Source organism: Polyodon spathula, chromosome 11, assembly GCF_017654505.1.
Source record: "Polyodon spathula isolate WHYD16114869_AA chromosome 11, ASM1765450v1, whole genome shotgun sequence".
NCBI classification, from domain to species: domain Eukaryota; kingdom Metazoa; phylum Chordata; class Actinopteri; order Acipenseriformes; family Polyodontidae; genus Polyodon; species Polyodon spathula.
The window spans coordinates 15807427-15829186 of NC_054544.1; the positions used below are offsets into that span (position 1 = coordinate 15807427).

The 21760-nt window shown below is 36.3% G+C and overlaps 1 protein-coding gene across 2 annotated transcripts in view; it reads right to left on the bottom strand.

Moving 5' to 3' along the window:
• Positions 1-21760, bottom strand: part of LOC121323092 (PTB domain-containing engulfment adapter protein 1-like) — a 134025-nt gene that overhangs the window by 58117 nt on the left and 54148 nt on the right. The window contains exon 1 of one of the 2 annotated variants that reach the window (XM_041263848.1): positions 13986-14033. The exons of the other annotated variant lie outside the window; for it this stretch is intronic. The gene's annotated coding sequence lies outside the window, so the exon portion shown is untranslated. Of the gene's footprint in view, positions 1-13985; positions 14034-21760 lie in introns of those variants that run through there. 2 annotated transcript variants of the gene reach the window in all.

The following is a 21760-nucleotide window of genomic DNA, read 5'->3' on the forward strand; positions in this document are numbered from 1 at the left end:
ATGAAAGAAAATCTGGAAGTAAAATAAAAATGAGTGGATAAAAGGAATGCAAGATAAAAACGCAGATAAAAATGAGTAGTTTTAGTTGGTTTGATCACCACCGATTCTAAATTAAAATTCACACTGAATGGTTGTTATCAATTGGTACTCAATAATTGTCTAGGACAGTAAAACCAGGAAAAGCTTTGTTTTGGGTTGTGTCTACTTTTCACTACGGAGATTAAGGCCAGGTTTAAAATAAATATTCAAGGGGTAAAATGCAACGTTACCTTGAAGTTAAGAGTAATCTCGACAAATACTAAATGAGGTAGCAATTAAAAAGAGCCTTCCATTTTAACTGCAATGTACAACCACGTGCGTGTTCTACGAGGTTCTTTATCGACTCAGCACCTTTTTCGAGGTATCACACTGACTCTGCAAATTAATTGCATTACTAATATTTTAACATTCAATTCTTAAACTCAGTGAACATGTTATACTTCAATATCAAGCCATACAGATAAATGAAATAAGGAAATTTATGAACAAGTTATAAAACAGTTTAGGCACCTTTTTTAGCGGTTGTCTCTGACTATGGTTCCAGTCAAACTTGTAGCTGGACTGGGGTGTTTACACTTCAACCTGTGTGGCTTCAATTTTTTCTTATTCTTACTGCGATTGGCTGCAAAGACAACGGGGCTAGCCAGAGATTGGATAGTGTTTGTTGGGTTGGTTTTTCTACTGTACAGTTTCCTAGTAACTGAAGACGTTGTATTCTGGGAGATGTAGCTGTTAGTGGAAGTTTTAGGGGAGGCAGGAGTGGAGGCAGACAAGCTGTGCAGCAAAATTGTTATACATATTTTTATATAAAAAGGAATTTACGCAGCTTATCTGGAATTATATATTATATATATATATATCCCCCTCCTGAAGTCCAACTTTGACAGCTCAGAAGAGGCAGGAGGGTGACAACGTGTTCTCAAGATGAAGTACAGCGAGGTCCCCTGACTCTGGCAGGTTAAACCATGCTGTGGAAGCTTGAGTACGAACCAGCAACGAGTATGAACTATCACTTTGCTTGGGATTCACTGACTATGAAAAAGCCTTTGACTGTTTACACAAGCTCTGTATTAAGCTCTCTAAAAAAACGAAAAATTGAAAAAACATACAGAGACTTGATCAGCACCATATACAAGAATGCAACATCCACAGTAAGATTCCATAAAAACACTCACAAAAATCAAGATTAAAAAATGAGTGCGTCAAAGAGATACAATTTCCACAAAGCTCTTCACGGCCACCCTAGAAGACATTTTCAAAACACTGGATTGGGAAAATAAGGGGCTGAAGATCAATGGAGCCTACTTGAATCACCTACGATTTGCTGACGATATCCTCATATTTACAACGTGCCCAGAAGAATTACAAACAAGAATACAAGAACTACACTTTGAAAATGAACCTGAAGAAGACTCAAGTCATGTTCAATAAATATACCACTACACAGGCAATTGGGATCAAGCTTGAAGAAGTCAATAAATATGTATGCTTAGGACAGTTAGTTTCGGCAACGGAGAACCAAATGTGCGAAATCAACAGAACAGCAAAAATGTGCTGGAGTGCTTTTGGAAGATTAAGCCTGGTTCTGAAAGGGAAACTACCCTTATGCCTCAAGAGGAAAGTCTTCAACCAATGCATGGTGCCAGTGCTAACTGACGGATGCGAAACCTGGCCTGTCTGTGCTGGCCAGCGCATTTTTGTTTGTATGTGTGTGTGTGTGTGTGTGTGTGTGTGTGCGCGCATTACAGTTTACTGGCTCCAGATAAAATGACCTGCGCCTAACTTCCAAAGAAAGGGGTTGTTAAGTGTGTGAAGTCAAGAAAATGAACCTATACTAGTTTAGCTGTCATCCCAACCTCAATTATGATTAAGGATACGATTTTCTCAGAGGTCACAGAAACTGTGAACATCGTGAATTTTAACAAGTCAGTGAAATCTTGGAAATGGATGTAAAAACACATTTGGTTAGGCACTTCCTTTACAAATGCAGTATGTTATCCATTGAAAATACAAATCTGCGAGTATCTGTGTAAATTGTTTTGTTGTGTATATCAGTTTCGGAATCTTTTTTTTCTGATCTTTGTGATAGCCTGCTTCTTGGACACTGTGCCTGCCTGTGTGATTTGACTTTTTTTTTTTGGTTTGTATTTATTTTTAAAAGGGTCTGTGCTCTGTAGGCTACTCGGAAACCAATTTAAATGTCTCGTCTCGCACAGAGAAATCTGAACAGAATTTATTTCAGACACCGTCTGTTTTACTACGCACCGGTGTGAAAGCCTGCATCGTACAGTATTTAAAATAAAATAAAAAAAGTTATGTTGGTGTGAAAGGACCTTTTTTTGTACTCTAAAGTAACATTTAAACTTGCCAGCAGTCAAAAGCAATAGTCTTTATATTATTGATTTTGGTGTACTATTTAAAAGCTCCCCAGCAAAAATGTACTCATTGGGCCCATGCTGGCATAGGCAGCCCATGTAAAACCCGCACTGGCCCAACATGGGTGTACCAGCTTACAATCACCATAGCTGAGCTGATGCATGGGCCAGTGAGGGCCCCACTCTGTGTAATCAAATTTGATTCGAAACTAAAAAATAAACAAATATCATGAAAAAGATGAAGACAAATCACCTATATTCTGCTCATTAGTTATTTTTTTCAGTGAAAAAGAAAATAGACCGTTAAGAAAATATATTCACATTCTCTTTAAAAAAAAAAAAAAAATTGCTAAAAAAATAGCTACTGTACACGCTAAATACCTGATTACATATATAAAACCGTATTATAGATTTTTTTTTTTTTTTTTTTTATTATTTTTGTAAGCTGCTGAAGGAAAAAAAAAAAAAAAAAAAAAAAACACGCACTGATTCGCAGATTGCCTGTACCTGCCTTTTCCTGGCCACTCCACCAATCATAATAGGCAACAGTCATGATTAACATCTTAGTATGTGGCCCCACAGGCTGAAATATTTGCCAGTTTTAAAAATATATTTTCAGAAGATGTTAAATCAGTTTATATAATTTTTGGTTCTGAATAGTTCAGTTTCATAACAGTTGGCACTATATTTTGGGATTTTTCATATTTATTCAACTTACTAACTAAAACATGTCATTTTATATATATATTATATATTTTTTATTTGCCTTTCATAGTGGCCCACAATTGCACTAAAACATGTCATTTTTATATATATATATATTTTTAATAAAAAAAAAAAAATTTTTTTTAACACGGAACGATTAAAAATCGTAAAATATTAAAACAAGACTGTCAAGTAAATGTATTTGTCATTTGTATTAATTATTTTTATATAGTGCCTTTCATAGTGGACCACCATCACAAGGTGCTTTATAAGATGCAAGACTAGGGTGTGTGAATTTACAACATCTTACAACGTCTCACCTGAAAGACAGAGCAAAGGGTCACACACTGCGCTGGGCTTTGAACCGGGGACCTGCTGGTTACAAGCTCAATTCTTTAACCACTGGACCACACAGCATAACTTACATACTATTTTACTAACTCCGTACTAACCACAGGATTATTTTTAATTAGGGTGCTCCTTTTAGTTCAATTAACCTGTTTACTTTTTTGGTTGTTTCTTTGATGTATATATACTTACTCTTGTAATTTTACACTCTAGGAACATTTGCTGCTTGTGAAATGTCAAAAAGAAAAGGGCATAGATTTGAATCTTGGAAAAAAGAGGGCATCTGGATGGGAAAGACTAAGATGCACAAAGAAAAAAATGCTGAAATCAGGGGAAGATACTAAACAGAGGAAGCTTTCTTTTGCAAATTTACTCAATCTTCAACAGAAGTATTTACAGATTTGCCATCTCTCACTTTCTCCTCCTAATAAAATAGAATAGGTCTCTGCTGCCAGCTTGTAGGTAATAACCCTGGTTACATTCATGATCTAAACAGTGCCTCCACAGGAGTGATCATTGATCACTCCAGTGCAAACTATGCTAGATACAAGCTGCACAGGTGCAGTAGCTGTTCAGTCTGCTGTTGACACGTGTGACATACAATTTGAAAGGATGAGAAAGCTCAAGTCAGATGTTGCAATTGACAGCGATACTGAAATTTTCATGGTCAAGGAAGCAGAAAGTAGTTATTTTCTATCACGTCTGTTTGTTCCACCCCAGAACCATGCTTCAGTTGTGGAAAGATTGACGTTTTTATCTGAACATCCTATTGAGCCAAATTGTAAAAATCTTCCCTTTGACTCAATGAAGAAATACTATAGGGAAGTAAAATTCAGTTCACAAAAAATTCAAAGAATGGCAACAAACTTTTCTGCAGTTTGAATGGCATTCTCTGATAATGAGGATTCACCATTTTTAAAAGGTGGAGTCACTGTTTCATTGAAGAGTGTTTACATTAAAATAGAAAAGCATGAGATTTCAGGTTGCTATTCAAGAGCTGTTGCTAGATATCTGGCTGTTAACAATGAGAAAAAACATAGAAAGTAAAATTAATAAAGAATTAGCAGACCTACATCAACAGCAAGTAAAAGAAAGAAGACTTTTTCTGAGCAGAACCACTGAAGCAATTCTGTACATTGGAAGACAAGGTATAGGGTACAGAGCCCATCGTGGAGAAGAGGCTTACACGCTTGAAGATTCAGAAACAAACCACGGTAACTTCTTGGAACTGCTTCTTTCATGGTCAAAATTTGACCGATTGCTAGACAAGCCTTTGAAGATGGGCACTGCTGGTCAGCAAAAACCGCAAAAAATCCATGCTTGGAAAAGTTGGATCAGGTCAAGGATCACTTGTGACATTCCTGTCCAAGACCACATTTAACAATAAACTGAATATTATCTGTCAAATTATTCAGGAGTCAGTTGCTGAAGAAATAAAAGAAGCTGGTTACTACAGCCTAATGGTAGATTCATCACAGGTTGTTGGAGTTATTGATCAGGTTTTTGCCTTTACTCTCAAGACTTATACTTCTTAATTAAGGCAGAAATAGAAAAACTTGGGCTGTCACTGTAAAAAATTGTCGTTCATGTCTTTGACGATGCAGCAGACATGAGCGGATTAAAAAACAGTCTTCAGAAACTAATGAAGGAACTTTACTCACTGCTATAGTCATGTTCTTAATCTGGTTTTAACCCAGGCTGCTAGTGCCTCTGCAACTGTTGCAAGTCTGTTTGGGTTACTTAAAAGGTTAGCAACATTCTCTTCAGACTCTTACAAATGGATTAATGTGTAGAAGAAAACACTGAAGGAATCAGGTGATGTTGCTTTGATTACAGAAGATAAGGAAAACAAGACGTTGGGCATGAGAAATTGCCCTTGTGCATGTTTTTCATGGCTCTGCTACACCTGCTTCTGAAAGAAAACGATTTGGAAGAACCATAAAGGCACTGACTGTAATAAAATATGGTATGAGCAATCTGATGCCAAAACCAGAGCTGAAGCAAATGTACTGATTAACAATTTGATGAAATTTGATAGGATTCTTATTGGCTGTTCTCACCGAGTTCAAGTGCTGCAGATTGCCTTCAATCTTCAATAACTGACTACTTGCAAGCATGGCAACTGATGTCAAGTTTGAAAAACAACTTAATGAAAAGTCTGAATGAGTTTGAAGCCATGTATTCTCAGGCAAAAGAGTTTGCTGATTTGATGGATAAAGAAATGTTCAAATATTCCAAAAGTGAATTGCAAGGAGTGCAATGGTCTACACGTCTCCACGAGAGAATCAGCCGAAGCAAGCAGTGTTTGCCTGGTGAGACGGCTTCACATTAAAGAGCATCTGTTGGAGACAGCAAAAAACTGTATCAGTTTGAAGTATACAAAGTTATATTCAACAACGCTGTTACAAAACAGGTTTATAACACAAACTTGATGAAGAATGCTTGTTAGATCCCAGAAACTATAAGAAACTTTTGGAGCCAGGTTTTGCATGTCAGACTGAAAGTCTGAAAGTTATTGCCACCATGGCTAATATTGAGGTCCAAGATCTGAGGAATGATTTGCTTGCTTTTGCTGGCAGTTATGACTCTATAGCAGAATTCTACAAGCGTACAAAAGGGGAGCATGTCAGACTGTCAGTCAATATGGAAAATGCATTTTATGTGCATATGTTGCTGCACACTTGTTTGCAACCCATTCTGCAAGTTATGGATCTTTACTCTGTGCACTGAAACTTCTTTTAACTTTATCATTCACCCAAGTTTCTTGTGAATGCAGCTTCTCCATTCTAAAATTGATTAAAACCAGAGTGCGTCCAGACCAACACCAAGGCTGGTGTTCTGGTAAAAGAAAATGAACATTTTTGCATTGTATTAGGAGGAAGCATGTTCTGGATACACTACACACTTTTCTTTCTCCAAGTAAACATTGAGCAAAGAATCCCCAGTGTGTTTTATGATGTGTGAATAAAATACCAAAACAATAGGGATCATGTTTAAAGAAAATATTGCAGTGATACAGTAATATAATGAATATCTTGCAAACACTGCAGGGTACTGCAACAGATATGGTAATTTTAAAATAATAATTTAGCCTATGGTGCTCAGTATCACTTAGCAACATTATATACTGTACTCCTAGTTGACTTAAAAATACACTTTGGCAATGCTCTACTTATTTAACAAGCTTGTGTCAGGAGCAAAAGCTGAGTCATGTGGCCTATTGTCTCTCTATTTTTGTCACAATATTCAATGAACACAGCAGTATAGCACTTTTATGATCTGAAATCCATTCTCTTTAGTGACATTTTTATTATGCTAAAAATCTAAAATGGCAAAGAGATGTGGTTATAAAATTACTGAGTCATGAAATGTACCTGTTATACTAAATCACATAAATGCAGAATGTTATTTTTCTCTTCAGAGAAAACTACATTTGAAAATATTCAAATTTATACCAACCCATCTAATTACATTATTCAAATTCAAACTTGCTGCAGTACACTTGTATAAAATACTGCACTGATTTTAAAAGTACTTTTTAATGACTGAATACATTTAGAATTTTTTTCCAGCCCACTAATCTTCCAAGCATTCTAACAATAATGTTCATGTTGTACATACAGTGTTGTGAAATAAATTTATAATATATAGTTTTACGCTGTATTACTAAATTGCTCAAAAACATTTCATTATAATGCACATCATCTTTGCAAGATGTTAAAACGACTAAAGTTTTCTATTGTAAGTTGCGCATAATGAGTGGTCAAACTTCCTTTGCTGTGGCTGTGTGTGTAACTACGATGGCGATGGAGTGCAATCAAAGTGTTGTTTTAATTGAAAACTCAGATTGGTTGTGTTCCCTGAATACCTGATTCGAGCCCTGTATATTTTACACACAGCTCTAGTCTTATCGGGAACTTGAGTCGAGTGCTTTACGCAGCTAAAACCAAAACGAATCCTCACTTTTAAACAGGGCGGAGCAGGACGAATTTCGGTGTCACCCTCCAGCTTGATGAGATGGTTAAGAACATTAATAACCCGCCTGTGCTCAGCTTCCTGTGTGCTTGACATAACATCCTTAGATACACTTGGCATGGGAGGCTGCTCGGATACATACGAATAAATAATCTTAACAGTGTTGACATAAATTAATGCACAAACATTGTTTTATCAAGTTCATATGCATATAAAAAATTCAAAATAAAAAATAAAACTATATGGGTCACTGTATCGATAATCGTATCGTCAAGAAAAGTATTGCGATGTATCGGCATGCCCCTATCCTTAAGGAATGCAGATTGTTTCCTTTCCCTTCTTTTACAACCAAAAATTAACATTTGCTGTGGGTTTGCTCATCTTCAATCATTCTCTTGAATTTTTCCACAACTTTGATCTTTCAACAATGACAAACACCAGAGCAGGACTTTGTATATAAAGTGTATGGTAAGCACCAGTTTATTTGTTTGATTCTCTTCCGAACAACACAAAATTACTAAACACAAACACTAATGTTCTATGGTCAACGAACTGCCACAAGACAAAGACCTCGTGAACAGAAAAAGGAAGACATTGCTTACTTCTGACGGAGCTAACAGAGTGTGGTGTACGGCTTTATGAGAAGCTGTCAGGTTTCAAATGTTTTTAGTCACTTAATAAATAAAATGTACAAAATGCTGTTCTAATCACCTCATGCTTGATACATCATGCTGAAAAACAAGGTCAGGGGGTTACTGTTTGGTCAATCTGAGGAAAATGCATTTATCGGTATGCAGTGCATCCAAAATAAATGTATTTATAGTCAGGTCATGTGGTTAGCCTTCCTGGAAGATTCGAGTAATTCAATGTTCCCGGTATCCAATTGCTTTTGAATATTTTTGTAATCTTTATAATCCAGAAGTTCTGAGCGCTTCACATTGTGTAAATCAAATGAAATGATCAGGAACTGCACTCCAAAGAACTGTTCCAAATACAGTATCATAAACATCCATGTATCATTATCATCATCCAGGCAAACTTTTTTTTTTTTTTTTGGCTGTAAACATGTTCTCAGATTCTCAATATTTAATTTCATTGATATCCATTTTGCTGAAAGCTCTGTTCTGCAGAATTTTGTGGAATCACACTTTCCTTCCACGAACCATCTTATCTTATACTTGAATCCAAATTCTGCAGGGACGGTGCAAAGCTTTCATCAGTAGAATGTCGTTTTGTTTTTTTTGTTACTGGGGTTCCAGTATACTGATAGCCCACACAAATTCAACCTATTCCTCAATAGATGATAATCCAACCAGTTATTTTTGTAATTTGCTGGAACATCATTGTGCAAGTCTACCCGCAAGTTGATATTAAGCCCCAGATGTCTCTTTTTCAACACTTTTTCAGTAGCGTCTGTATTTGTTTATAACATGCTTATAAACTAACTGAACTATAAGAGCTGGCTTTGCATGGCTTCCATCATATACGCGGTTGCAGTTTTGTTCAATGGCTTTTTGTTTGGCATAATTATTTACATACCACAGTTCTCTCATCCGGTTTCTCAAAAGTGGCTTCCTTTGTTTAGAGATGCCATTTTAAATATAGAACAAGCAAAAAAAAAACAGTTGTCATTAACGTTATTATTACCCCACTGTGGAATTGATACCATATCACGCCTTCTACAGACACAAACAGTGCACCAAATGAAGCCCCCAGATCGACCAAGAATAAATCCCGCCCCAGTGTCAATCTTTCTGTTGCACCAAATGTCAAAAGCTACTTGGAGGCAACTGCCAAACTCCTTCCCTTTTATAATGTCCGCCCTTACTGTGGCACAAGAGCAGTCTGATATGCGACAGGCTAATTCGTGCAAATGAAGCCAGGCCATCGTGCCCACGGCAGATGTTCTTACGTTATGGGTCGTGAAAAACATCTCTGGCGGGTCAGAGTGTGGGAAAATAAATAAAGCTTTAAACACGTTTTCCCAACAAAAACGTCACAGCAGTCTGTTGGCAGTGCTGATTGCTTATGCTGTTCTTGTACTTACTCGACATTTTTTTTTTTTCCTCAAGTGCCTCTGCGATACGATCAACCAATTGAACATATGCATTTTCTCTGCGGAAGTCCAATCTTAAGTTAGATGGGTGGGACATGAACTATGTGTTTCAGTTGCAGGTACTGACAGCAAGTTCAACCAGTAGGAGATTCAAATCTCTGCTAAGTTTTATGCAGCTATCCAACCATAAGCAAGCAGAGGCCGTTCACAGTATTCTGCATGAAAATTGAAGGCGAGTGAGTAGCCAATGGGAAAGTAAAAGATCTGACAGCTGTCCAATCTTTCCTGAGCAGAGGCGGGTGTTATTATGTCGGGTAAGCACTGAATTTCGCAGACTTATTTAGAAAAATAATACATTTCAGTATTTATAATTTAATTCTCTATATTTTTTAATTTCACCAAACAAGGGAAATACTGTAGTAGATTTAGTTACGAATCCACTTTCTCTGAATAATTGTACTGGAGATGAGCATTCTTTAAAACACAGTACTGTTGACAAACTTGCCAAATTGAAACAAAGCGAGACACTATCTATCCTCTTATTTTAGCTTATTAATGGTTATCTGTGCAAACATGCTATTTAAAAATGTTTTATATAATATTTAAAAGAATAAGCGCAGCATGCACAATTACTGCCTGAGACTTGGCCTTATCAGAGTGAGCCAAGAATAACTCCCACTAAAACTATATATATATATATATATATATATATATATATATATATATATATATATATATATATATATATATATATATATATATATATATATCTATATATATATATATCTATATATCTATATATATATATAGATAGAGATAGAACGTCTATGTTGCAGGGAAGCAGTGTTTAAGATAAGAACCTATACAATAGTCAGCGTGCCTGCAAACAGCCAAGTAAGATCAATTTATGCCTGTGTGAGAACCACCGCCTTAAACAGTCAGTTCAAATAAAACAATCTAAAATAATTATAGAAAACTAAAAAGAATAAGTAAAAGTCATGAGACTACCAGGCCAGATGAGATTTTGCACAGAGTCTGGCAGAATCTGCAACTGTCCCTCCTTTCCACCTCCACTGTGGATGCTGGTCAGTGATTACCTGACTGCAGAGATCCTGGAGGCATCGCTCCTGTGAAAGGCACTGCAATACAGAACTAACTGTCACTGCGTTCAATAGCTTCCACAGCACTGCTGCTGTAGAAAGGTCGTCTAATGGACAGTGGCCAACTCTGTTTGATTTCATATGAGGGGTTTTAGTAAAGACAATTGAGCCTTTATTGAGTCATGCTGGTAAAATGGGTAATACATGAATGACAGTTTATTTTTTAATTTATATACAAAATGCATGAACATTTAATTGCTGCCTGTAACAATCTCTGTTCTTATGGAGCTTGCCCAAAAAAAATAGTTAGTATTGCTGGAGACTATATTGCATGTGTAATGAGAAATGTATTATGTAAATCTTCATTTTCACAAAAGATACATGTTCAGCCCCAAAAATGGATGTTACAATAATGTCATATTATTCCCTGGACAGTCTGAAAATTAGTAGTAGTATTGATATATGTGTGTTACTTCTGCAATAAAACAAATACCAATATAAACATGCTATGTCTGATACAATTTGTATACACAGCACACAGTGCAAGAGATTCGTGTAACAAATGGACCATCTCCTCTGCATCTAAATGTAAAAGCCAAGTCTAAATTAGGGAAATGTAGAACAAAGGGAAATAATCCAATTTTAGATAGTAGACAAATGTAATTACTTTAACAGTAAACTGTGGTTTTCTGTCTTGCTTAAAATATGAGTCTGGTTTTAAAATACTTTAAACTGTCTACCATTTCATATAAAAAGTCAACTATATACATTTCTGTCAAGAGAAGAATACATACAGGAGATGGATACGCACACATATTTCATGGTCTCAACTATCTCTAGGATTAAATATAAAATGTTCACTATTAGCTGTAATAAGCAAATGTGTACTAATTGCCCTTCCTAACACTATTTTAAAACACAAATCATGTACTAGACCAAATAAATAATAGAAGTTTATGTAAACTACTTCCTTTAACAACTTTGACAAACTGAGAAAAAAAAAAAAAAAATGTTGGCTGCTTGCGACAGAGCGAATTAATTCTAGTTAACAAATCTCCCTCCCAATCTGTGAGGGCACTGTATAACCAGAGCACAGTGCCCAGTAATGGATGGTTTGGCAGTTCATTCCAGGGTCAGTTGGAAGCCAGCCATGCAGGAAGGGGGCGGGGCCACAACACCAGAAGTCAATGCCTTAATGCAGTAGGCGATGTGTCAGTCACGGATTGGAGGAGACGTGATTGTCTTCTTATTTTGGGACTGTAACCCTCCTTGTGCACTGCTCAATACACGTTGGTGTGTAGAGCCCGTGCTTGTTGTTTAAAATTTTGCTGACACGCAAACCAGCCTCATTAAAGAGCTGTTTTTCGTTGAGAACTGTCTTGTGTGTGTCCATTCTGGAACACTGCATCATCACTACACCTGCGCACTGCAAATAATGTTCACACTGTCACAACGCTCGTTCACACTGCTATAACAACATATTTGTGAAATGTTACTTTCATAGCATTTTTGCTTCCAAACTGCACCTGCTGCATATTCAGTGATTGATTTTTAAAAGGCTGCCATTGGTACGAAAAAAGTCATTAGACAGACAATTTCATTATACCAAACAAGTATGTTAGGGGCATGCACACCGGACATCAGAAATATGAACCATATCAGCTGCTGTACATCCACTGAAAGTACATGCAAAAATATAAGTATGCACAGACAGACAGGTTACTTCATATATCTCCTGCCCTCAATAACTTGTGTATACTCTACATAAAAATATATTTTAAAAAAATGAGTGCGACACATACAGGCTTAAAAAAAAATTAAATAAAAAAATGCAGATTGTGAAACTTTCAATAACTTGTGCAAAGGAATGTCCCAATTAAGTTTCATCACAACTGGGTAAGCAGTAAAATGGACGTATATACGAGGACACATATGAGGATATAGTATGCTTTTCCTTTTCAGACAAATTATTTCAAATAGAAAATTGGTAATAGTGCAGTACCTTTGAGAATGTGTATAGTTAATAGTATATATTTTCTACATGAATAATATGCAATATGTATTCAATTGTATTCCCACATTGAAGGAACAGTGCAGTATTTTGGAAGTCTTGTGATGCTCAGAATTGAAAAAAAAAAAAAGAAAAACCAGTAATGAGTGCACATAATTGCAGGTACTAAGCAGTAGGAGATGAAAGACGATCAAATACAGAACATCTAATTAACTATCATCTAGAGAGTATGTGGGTAGCAGATAAGGCTATTTTGCCCAGCAAGAAGTTATATCACTGAGAAAGTTTGGAAAATTGTGATTGGTGAAACATTACAAAACAGAACACACATTAATTGGTATTACACATGCAGTATGAAATTGGCAGTTGGGCTCAGATAGTAAAACTCATAATTTATATTGCAAGGCCAACAAAATATTTGGTGGATTAAGAACATCTTCATCTTCACATCAGCATCATAAGTAGAAAAAACAGCCACCGGTTTGTATTTTTTGCATCACAGACCATCAAATTAAACTTCAGCTACCACTAAAGTGTCAACAAATTACACCATGAAATTGCCTTTGGCTGCATTTAAACTTCGGTCAAAGAGGTGAAAGTCATGGATTACCAGATTGTGAGGTTAAATGATTTCTTACAGAAGTAATAACATTGAAAGAATCAGTCCCCCAGGGTATTCATTTAAAAAAAAAAAAAAGAAAAGAAAAAGAAGGTGCCTAAAGGCTACATTCATTCACACTAGGTGGATCTGCAACCAAGTAAATCAATACAGAAGAAAAAACCACCAGTTTATTATCAGACTAAAATGTAAAACCCAAAACCAGGCCATTCAGCTTATAATACTCAATTTTCACTAAATGTTCTTAGACAACACTGGCCTGAAATATACTGCGGTGAAATACAAAAGGTTTATAAAATAATTAGTAGAAATTATCACAAGCAATGCACATTAAATACATACTAAATTACATGTTAATTTAATACCAAGGACAAAATAAGGGAAAAGCAAAACTAAAATGCACCAAGTGTAGTACTTCAACATATTTCCATTTGAATAATATACAGTTAAATAATCATATTTAGTTAAAAATCACTCAAATGATTCCCACTAGATGATTCAGGAAGACATGGGTGCAGAATATTCAGGGAAAAAAAGCAGCAACAGCTGGAAAAATAGTGGCAGATCTCTTAATATAGATGGATTGCTCATTACAGGCGTGACAGCTTAGCAGCCTGCTCCCTGGAAAGAAACAGCCGACAAAGCACAAAACTCATGGTCATGTAAACTGCTCACACGATTAAAATACAGAAAATCTACCCAGCCTAGGTTCTTACATTTTTATTCATCTTAAAAGGAGAATTTGCGTTCACCTTACCTGAATTATGCTTCCCTTGTCCACCTATGCCTTTTTTATTTTTAGTACCTCCCACTCATGTTTTCAGTTTGTGTAAACATAGGTAATGAGATATGGTTAGCTGCCATGAATAGCTGTTTGTTTCATCTTCCAAGAATCCCACTGGAAAATGACCTTTTAATACATGCATTATACATTTGTAACCCCAAACCACAACAAAACCACCAGACAATGTCTAGAAAGCTTTGCTAAACAAGTTCAAAGGAGCTGGTTTGAAAATAGCAGATCGTCCCAGGGTATGACCCCTTGAAAAGCATTTGATCCCCACACAGTTGCAGTTAGGGGCTTTGCACCAGCTAGATTCATGAGAAGTGAACTACATTTTGTGTGTTTATTTGTATGCTAACACTTACAGTATTTAAATGATGGCAGTATCACATACATAAACTCCTGATTGTACACTATCCTAAACACACTATATGAATGAAATTTAAAACACTGGCCTTACAGTTATAAATCTTTTTGTATTATTATTTTTAAAAGAATACCCTGTGAAATGTTCTGTACTTAGCAGAATTACCGTTACCATCACAATGACAATTTCCAGTTAAAAATGTTCAAGATAAACATGTTTAAAAAAATAAAAAATGAAAACTATGTATTCCCATCATGACAACTAATCTCTGAATTTATTTTGCTACTATGTATGTTGCAAGTAACTAAGCTAAAGATGTTGTGAAAAAAACTAACTAAATCTTGCTACATTGTTCATTAAGATACTCCGCCTCACTGGCAAGGTCATTTCTCTGGTGTCTCTACCAGTACTGCTGATATGCCAGTAGTATAAAATTACAGTAGCTCTGAACTTGATAAAATATAACAGAAACATTTGTTTAGTAAACCAGGCCTCCATGGCACACAAGCAAGCACATCAAGTTTTCATCCAATTCAAAAATCTTCATAAGTCAACAATCTTACTCTGAGTTTGCTGTTTTGTGGACCAAGGCACTATAACCTGATCAAAGTAGTGCACCTTTTTTTTTTTTTTTTTAGCAGTGTGTACCAGCAGCAAATGACAGCTAATCCAAGATGCCTCTGCCATTCACTTCATTTATAAGAAAGATACAAAAAGAGCTTGGAGAGTCTGTCAATTTTTACTTTACATTGTCTTTATGAGTTTCAGTAAAATAAGGTGGTAAGTGAGTCACTGCAGAGTGATTAAGAATTCACTCTCAACCAAGACTAAAAATTAAAGTGTAATGATTCTAGGCAACATACTGAATCTTGACTAGCTAAATATGCAACAGTTCAATGACATTCACAGGCGCTGCCTTTAGATTGGTTTTGTTGCTTCTGCTAGAAGTGCACAAAATCCAGTTGTTGGCAGTCAACACTTGTATATCTGAATGTGTACAGACTTGTAATTACAGGTGTTCTTTTATTTTTATACACTGTAAACGTTATTAAACCATTACAGCTTTCTAAAAGAGCAAGCAGTAATGTTAAAGTTTGATATAGAAAAAATAAAAGGACTAACAGAACCCATAACCACTCAACATATTTGCAAAAAGTATGCATTTTTGTTCCTGCTCTTAAAATTGTATTTCAGAGTGAAATGTTAAACTGGTGATACAACAATCTTTTAACAAGGCTGAGCTTCTGCAGAAACAGAAGAGAGTAAAGGTTACAATTATGTTCATGCATCATTTGGAAAACAATGGTTTGGACTACCATAATTATTTACATCAGACTCGCTAATCTAAACCACAGTAGGTCTAACTAACCTACAATCTTAATCAAGCTATCATGATAAAATGCATGCTGAAAAAATAGTCCACAAATTGCTATCACTGCTCTCAATTTCCATAAACAGCAAAGTCTATTTACCATTTGTTTTCAAACTCCTGTGTCAGAATGTGTTAAATATATTGTACTGGTGCTGGTTTAAGGGTGATAAACTAAAATAAAAATACTAACATTCTGTGACAGAAATACAATGAGTTCTGGTTATAAATCTCCCTCTCGACCTGTGAGGGTGCTAAATAGCGAAAGGAAAAGTATCTGGACGGGCTGGTCTGACAGTTTGTTTCCAAGGTCTGGAAGTTGGTCAGCCTGGATGGAAGCGAGACTCTGTTGCATGAACATATTGACCCAGAAGGTAAACGAGGTGGCAGCTACAAGCTATAGACGCAGCTGGAATCGTTTACAAAGGGATTATGCGGGGTAGCATAAAAAAGGCCAAAGAAACGCTAATCTTTTCCTTCGCTTGGGGTTTGCACTTTAAACCTGGAAGGACTGAGAGCTGCAGTAGAAACTACCAAGGAATATTCGTGAGTGTTTGTTTGTTTTGAGTGTTAGTAATTGTCTTGTTTATTGTATCACTAGACGGCTAAACACGTTCCGGAGCTGACGCTTTTGGGCCAGCACAAGCCGGAACTGCACTGCACGAACTGTCACCAAATAACCTGTTATCACCCACCACGAGCACTACTACACACACCTGGGACTGGTGACCGTGTTTTAGTATTGTGGGGCGGATAACGTTTATTGTTTGGGACTGTAAACCCGTTTGTTTGGCTCCGCACGATCACCGGTCAAATTGACACACATTCGTATTTAGCTTTATAGCAATTACAAGATGGAGGATCTTAAACAGCATTCAAACATAACAAATGTAATGCCTCAGACTATTAGCTTTAAATTGACTTCTTTTAACAAACATTGTTTTGCACTGATGAGACTTCCGTTTAAAAGCAGGAACAAACAAAAAACAATTAACAAAACAATGTGTTGAGTTTGACAGTTACAGCGTCAACCCTTTTGATGCGGATGGCAACATGTACTAGTGCTTCAAATCAGACAGTCCTTTTCCATTTGTTCTCTTGCACATTGCCTTCCTTTTTTGTATGCTTTTCATAAAATAGGCAGGTTTTACTATTATTATTAACACCAGGTTAAGCATTGCTTTTTTTTGTATGCTAATTAAAAACTTAAAATGTGACATACGCAGCATCTCCAGGCACTTAACTCTATACTGACAACTGTTGTTTTCAGAAAACATTGCTGCTTTTTTTTTTTTTTTGTTTCTGTAACAAGCCATTGAAAATCTTCCATGCCACAATAGCCGAGACCTACAAGTAACATTGCAGCTAGCAAATCAGAGGCCCCTTTCAGTCACATGACTACTGTGTTTGGCAATGGAGGCTGTAGTTTTTGTAATGGAACTTACTGTGCTGATATTTCCTGGTGTTCAACACTAAGAAGAAATTAGTCCTTCCACACAACAAAATACCTGTATACTTTTGTGTCAAGTACAAATTCTCTCTGTACTGTATATTTGTAACAAATTACAACATTTTTGTGTTCTGGCAACTCAGGACTGCAGGGCAGAAATTGAGGCTGAAATATGATTCCACTCAGACCATAACAATTTATGAGTGCTTACTGTGTAGATTCAATTCAATTCAAGGGCAGCCACAGGAAATAGTACATTCCCAAGAAACCTAGTAAGTGAGGTTAAACGTTAGGGAAAGCAACTGGCATCCTGGCAGTGGAGAGAGTGTCTTCCGAGTAGTCAGCATCAGTCCTTGTATGTACTTAATCTATTGTATTTGCACTGTAATAAACCACTGCTTCTCAGACGAGATAGTGCTATTGGAAAGGGAAGACTTGTTTCTACTTGAAAGACAGAACGATTTCCTCATTACTTAACTATTTGCTATGCTCTGTGGTGCACGAATTTCATTGTATGCTTAAAGAATGCTGCAGGAGGTTGGAAATAAACATGTAAAAATATTCAAGTAGCCTACAGTAAAATAAATATTAATGCAGTGCTTCACTAAAAGGTATTATTAAAAGCAGAAAGGTGAGTTGCAAGCTATATCTATATCTAAAATGTATGTATGTTTCAAACCACAAATTGTGTCTGCTGCATTTGCTGCCCAAAATGGAATTCTCTGCATGGAAGAAACAGGGTAATCAATTTCTACCAGATTTATAAAGCACACAGATGATTGTGAAATCAATTCCAGACCAAAGCCAGTCTCTCTACACTTTAGTCAAACACAATTTCAGACAAGAGCAAAAAATGCACCCTAAAGTTTGTTACACACCATTCCTCTATTTTACTATACCCTTCATGTGGGGCTTCATTAACCACAACTGGACCAACAACACAGAAAAACTGTCAAAATGTTGGTCTACCTTCACTTTAACTAAAGCCCCTTTCACACTGGCACTCCTACCCAAGTCACAATCCTGCGTAGCGTGAAACCACGTACCTGGGTCATACCCGGGTTGACCCGGGTAGAGCATGTCACTGTGAAAGGGGCTTAAGTTTATTTCTGAACCACAAGTCTTACTAGTGAAATAAATAATTCACGTATCCATATGGGAGTTTCTCAACACACCCGTCATTTCAAAATATCGCAAACCGAGTTGACAGCACATAACTCCTCTCTGAGTCTTCTGCTGCTTATGCCACTGGATGCAAGTAATCCTGTTGGCATCTGAAAAAAAGTCATTTGCAAACAGCAAAGCGTGTCTTATGTAGTGTTGGTAGGAAAATTGTTAGTTATTTTGCAGTGTACATTATGTCAAATTGCAGTGGGGGGTATTTTTGTTTACAAACACTAGAATTATATGTTAACAAGACAAAGTATTTGTGAATATGGAAACTGGCTTTTTAAAAAGTAATATTGAATGATTTCAAGTACCTAGCTGAGGCTTAAAGCTGCTTTATAAACCGTAATCTTCATAGCTGTTTTATTCATAAGGTATTTAGCAGTAAAATGTTCAGTTCTAGAAGCCAGTTAAAAGTTGGGGTTTGTTTGTTAAGAAACTTCTTAAAAAATTTTTTTTACACATTTAGCACAGTCTCCTCCAGCCTACAAAAGTTGCTAAAAGTTTTGTGCAATCTTAAAAATAAATAAATAAATACAAATAAAAGAAATTAAGAGGTGAGGCAAGATCTCACTGTCTATAGTCTTTGTGACACACGGAACCAGTGCAATTCCAGTGAAACCAGGGTTGTATTGCTGCTTTTTAGGGTGTGAAAGCACAAGCTGTAAATGTGCCTTTTTTCAGTAGGCTGGTAAATAAAGACTTGCAATAGGTCCATTATTTAAGTGATAAATGCATGCACAAGGGTCTCTGCTCCAGCATAACATTAATGAGGGAGCACCCAGGCAATATTTCGAAAGTAGAATATGCAGTACTAGAAACAAAATGAATATGCGAATCAAAACTCAGTTCTGCATTAGTAAAGACGCCGAGTCTCTTAAAACCACGGCTCATTGCCTGTTGTCAACACACTTCGAGTAGCACATCAAAATACCCTCTGTCTTTCTGACGTTTAATTGTATAAATTTACTAAACATCCAACAGCTGGACAGTTCAGCACAGAGTCGGAGGGTTTTAATGAAAAATACAGTTTTGTGTCATCTGAATACATATTAAAACCCAACCTTATGCTGTATAATGACATTCAAGAGCAGCACATAGATCAAAACCCTGAGGTAACCTGAATTGATATGAAGAGATGCTGATTGAGATGCCAGAATGAGACTCAAAAGCAGCAGCCGAAAAAGATTACATTATCTAAGCTGTCAAAGATTGCTGTAATATTCAATACGATTAACAATGAAAGACAGCCAGCATCGCTACTGATTAGAATATTTTTTATAAGCAGATTCCATGCTGTGCAAGGACCAAAAACCTGATTGGAATTTCTCTAATCAAAAGAAGAGATTGTGAATCGTGTAGCAACGCCACTCTATGTCCAATTCATCTTACCTGATGGTACGCAGGTACCCACAAGACCAGCACACACTTGAATTCCATGTACCGGTCCTACTCAGATCATACCTCAAACTGGATTTACACAATATAAGCATCTGCTGATAACATTTAATTAACATTGGTAAAACTCTGCTATTACCAGCAATTATTACATGGTGTCAGTACATAAGGGAACTGTTTGCATTTTTATGTTTTTGACGATTTAAGGGCAGTGGAATCACTTTGTCACAGGAAACTCAATAGACATATGTAATGGTTAAAGGCCTGCGTTTTTAAAAAAAAAAAAAAAAAAAAAAAAAATAATATATATATATATATATATATATATATATATATATATATATATTTTTTTTTTAAACACACATATACACACAGTGGCTTGCAAAAGTATTCAGACCCCTGACCAATTATCTCATATTACTGAATTACAAATGGTGGTACACTGAAATTTCGTTCTGTTTGATATTTTATTTTTAAACACTGAAACTCAGAATCAGTTATTGTAAGGTGACATTGGTTTTATGTTGGGAAATATTTTTAAGAAAAATAAAAAACTGAAATATCTTGCTTGCATAAGTATTCAACCCCTGTGCTATGGAAGCTCCCAGTTTGCACCGAAGAAAGAAATTGCCCTAACGAGGACACAATTACCTTACCATTGGCCTCCACATGTGAACCATTAAAGTTGCTGTCACATTTTCTGGGTAAAAACCCACTGTTGAAGGATCATAAGTAAGGCTGTGGATCTGAAGGAAAATGAAGACCAAAGAGCATTCTACAGAAGTTAGAGATAAAGTAATACAAATGCTTAGATTAGGGAAAGGGTACAAAATAATATCCAAGTGTTTGGATATCCTAGTGAGCACAGCTGAATCAATAATCAGGAAGTAGATGCTGCATCACACCACCCAGGCACTGCCAAGAAAAGTCTGTCCCTCAAAACTCAGTGCTCAAAGAAGGAGACTTGTGAGAGAAGCCACAGAGAGGCCAACAATCACTTTGAAGGAGCTACAGAGTTCAGTGGCTGGGAGTGGAGTAATGGTGCACCCGTCAACCATATCAAGAGCTCTGCATAACATTGGCCTGTATGGGAGGGTGGCAAGAAAGAAGCCGTTACTCAAAAAGCACCATACAGCAAAATACAGGAAAATACTGCAAAAGAATCTGACGCTTGGGAGGAAATTCACCTTTCAGCAGGACAATGATCCCAACCACAAGGCCAAAGCAACACTGGAGTGGCTCAAGAACAAAAAGGTGAATGTCTTACAGTGGCCCAGTCAAAGTCCTGATCTCAATCCCACTGAGAATCTGTGGCACTATTTGAAAATTGCGGTCCACATGCATCGTCCAACCAACCTGAACAACCTGGAGCAAATCTGCCAAGAAGAATGGGCCAAAATCACTCCAAACACTGTGTGCAAAGCTGGTACATACTTACCCCAAAAGACTTAAAGCTGTTATTGCAGCGAAAGGTGGCTCTACCAAATATTAATGTGTGGGGGTTGAATACTTATGCAAGCAAGATATTTCAGTTTTTTATTTTTCTTAAATATATTTCCCAACATAAAACCAATGTCACCTTAAAATAATTGATTCTGAGTTTCAGTGTACCATTTGAAATTCAGTAATATGAGAGAATTGGTAAGGGGTCTGAATACTTTTGCAAGGCACTGTGTGTGTGTGTGTGTGTGTATATATATATATATATATATATATATATATATATATATATATATATATATATATATATATATATATATACACACACATACATATATACACACACACAGAGAGAGAGAAAAAATGTGTTATTTAAAACGGTACTTCTTATATAAGCCTTATTTATGTAAGTATCCCTGCATAATCCTGTCTCCTCCTGTTCAGTCTCAGATAAGAGAGCAGTAACCTGTAATCGTATTATTTCACTTCTAACTCAAAAGCTGCATATAATCTCCAGGTTCAGGAGAAAATAACAAAATCTCAAGATTAGGCCTTTC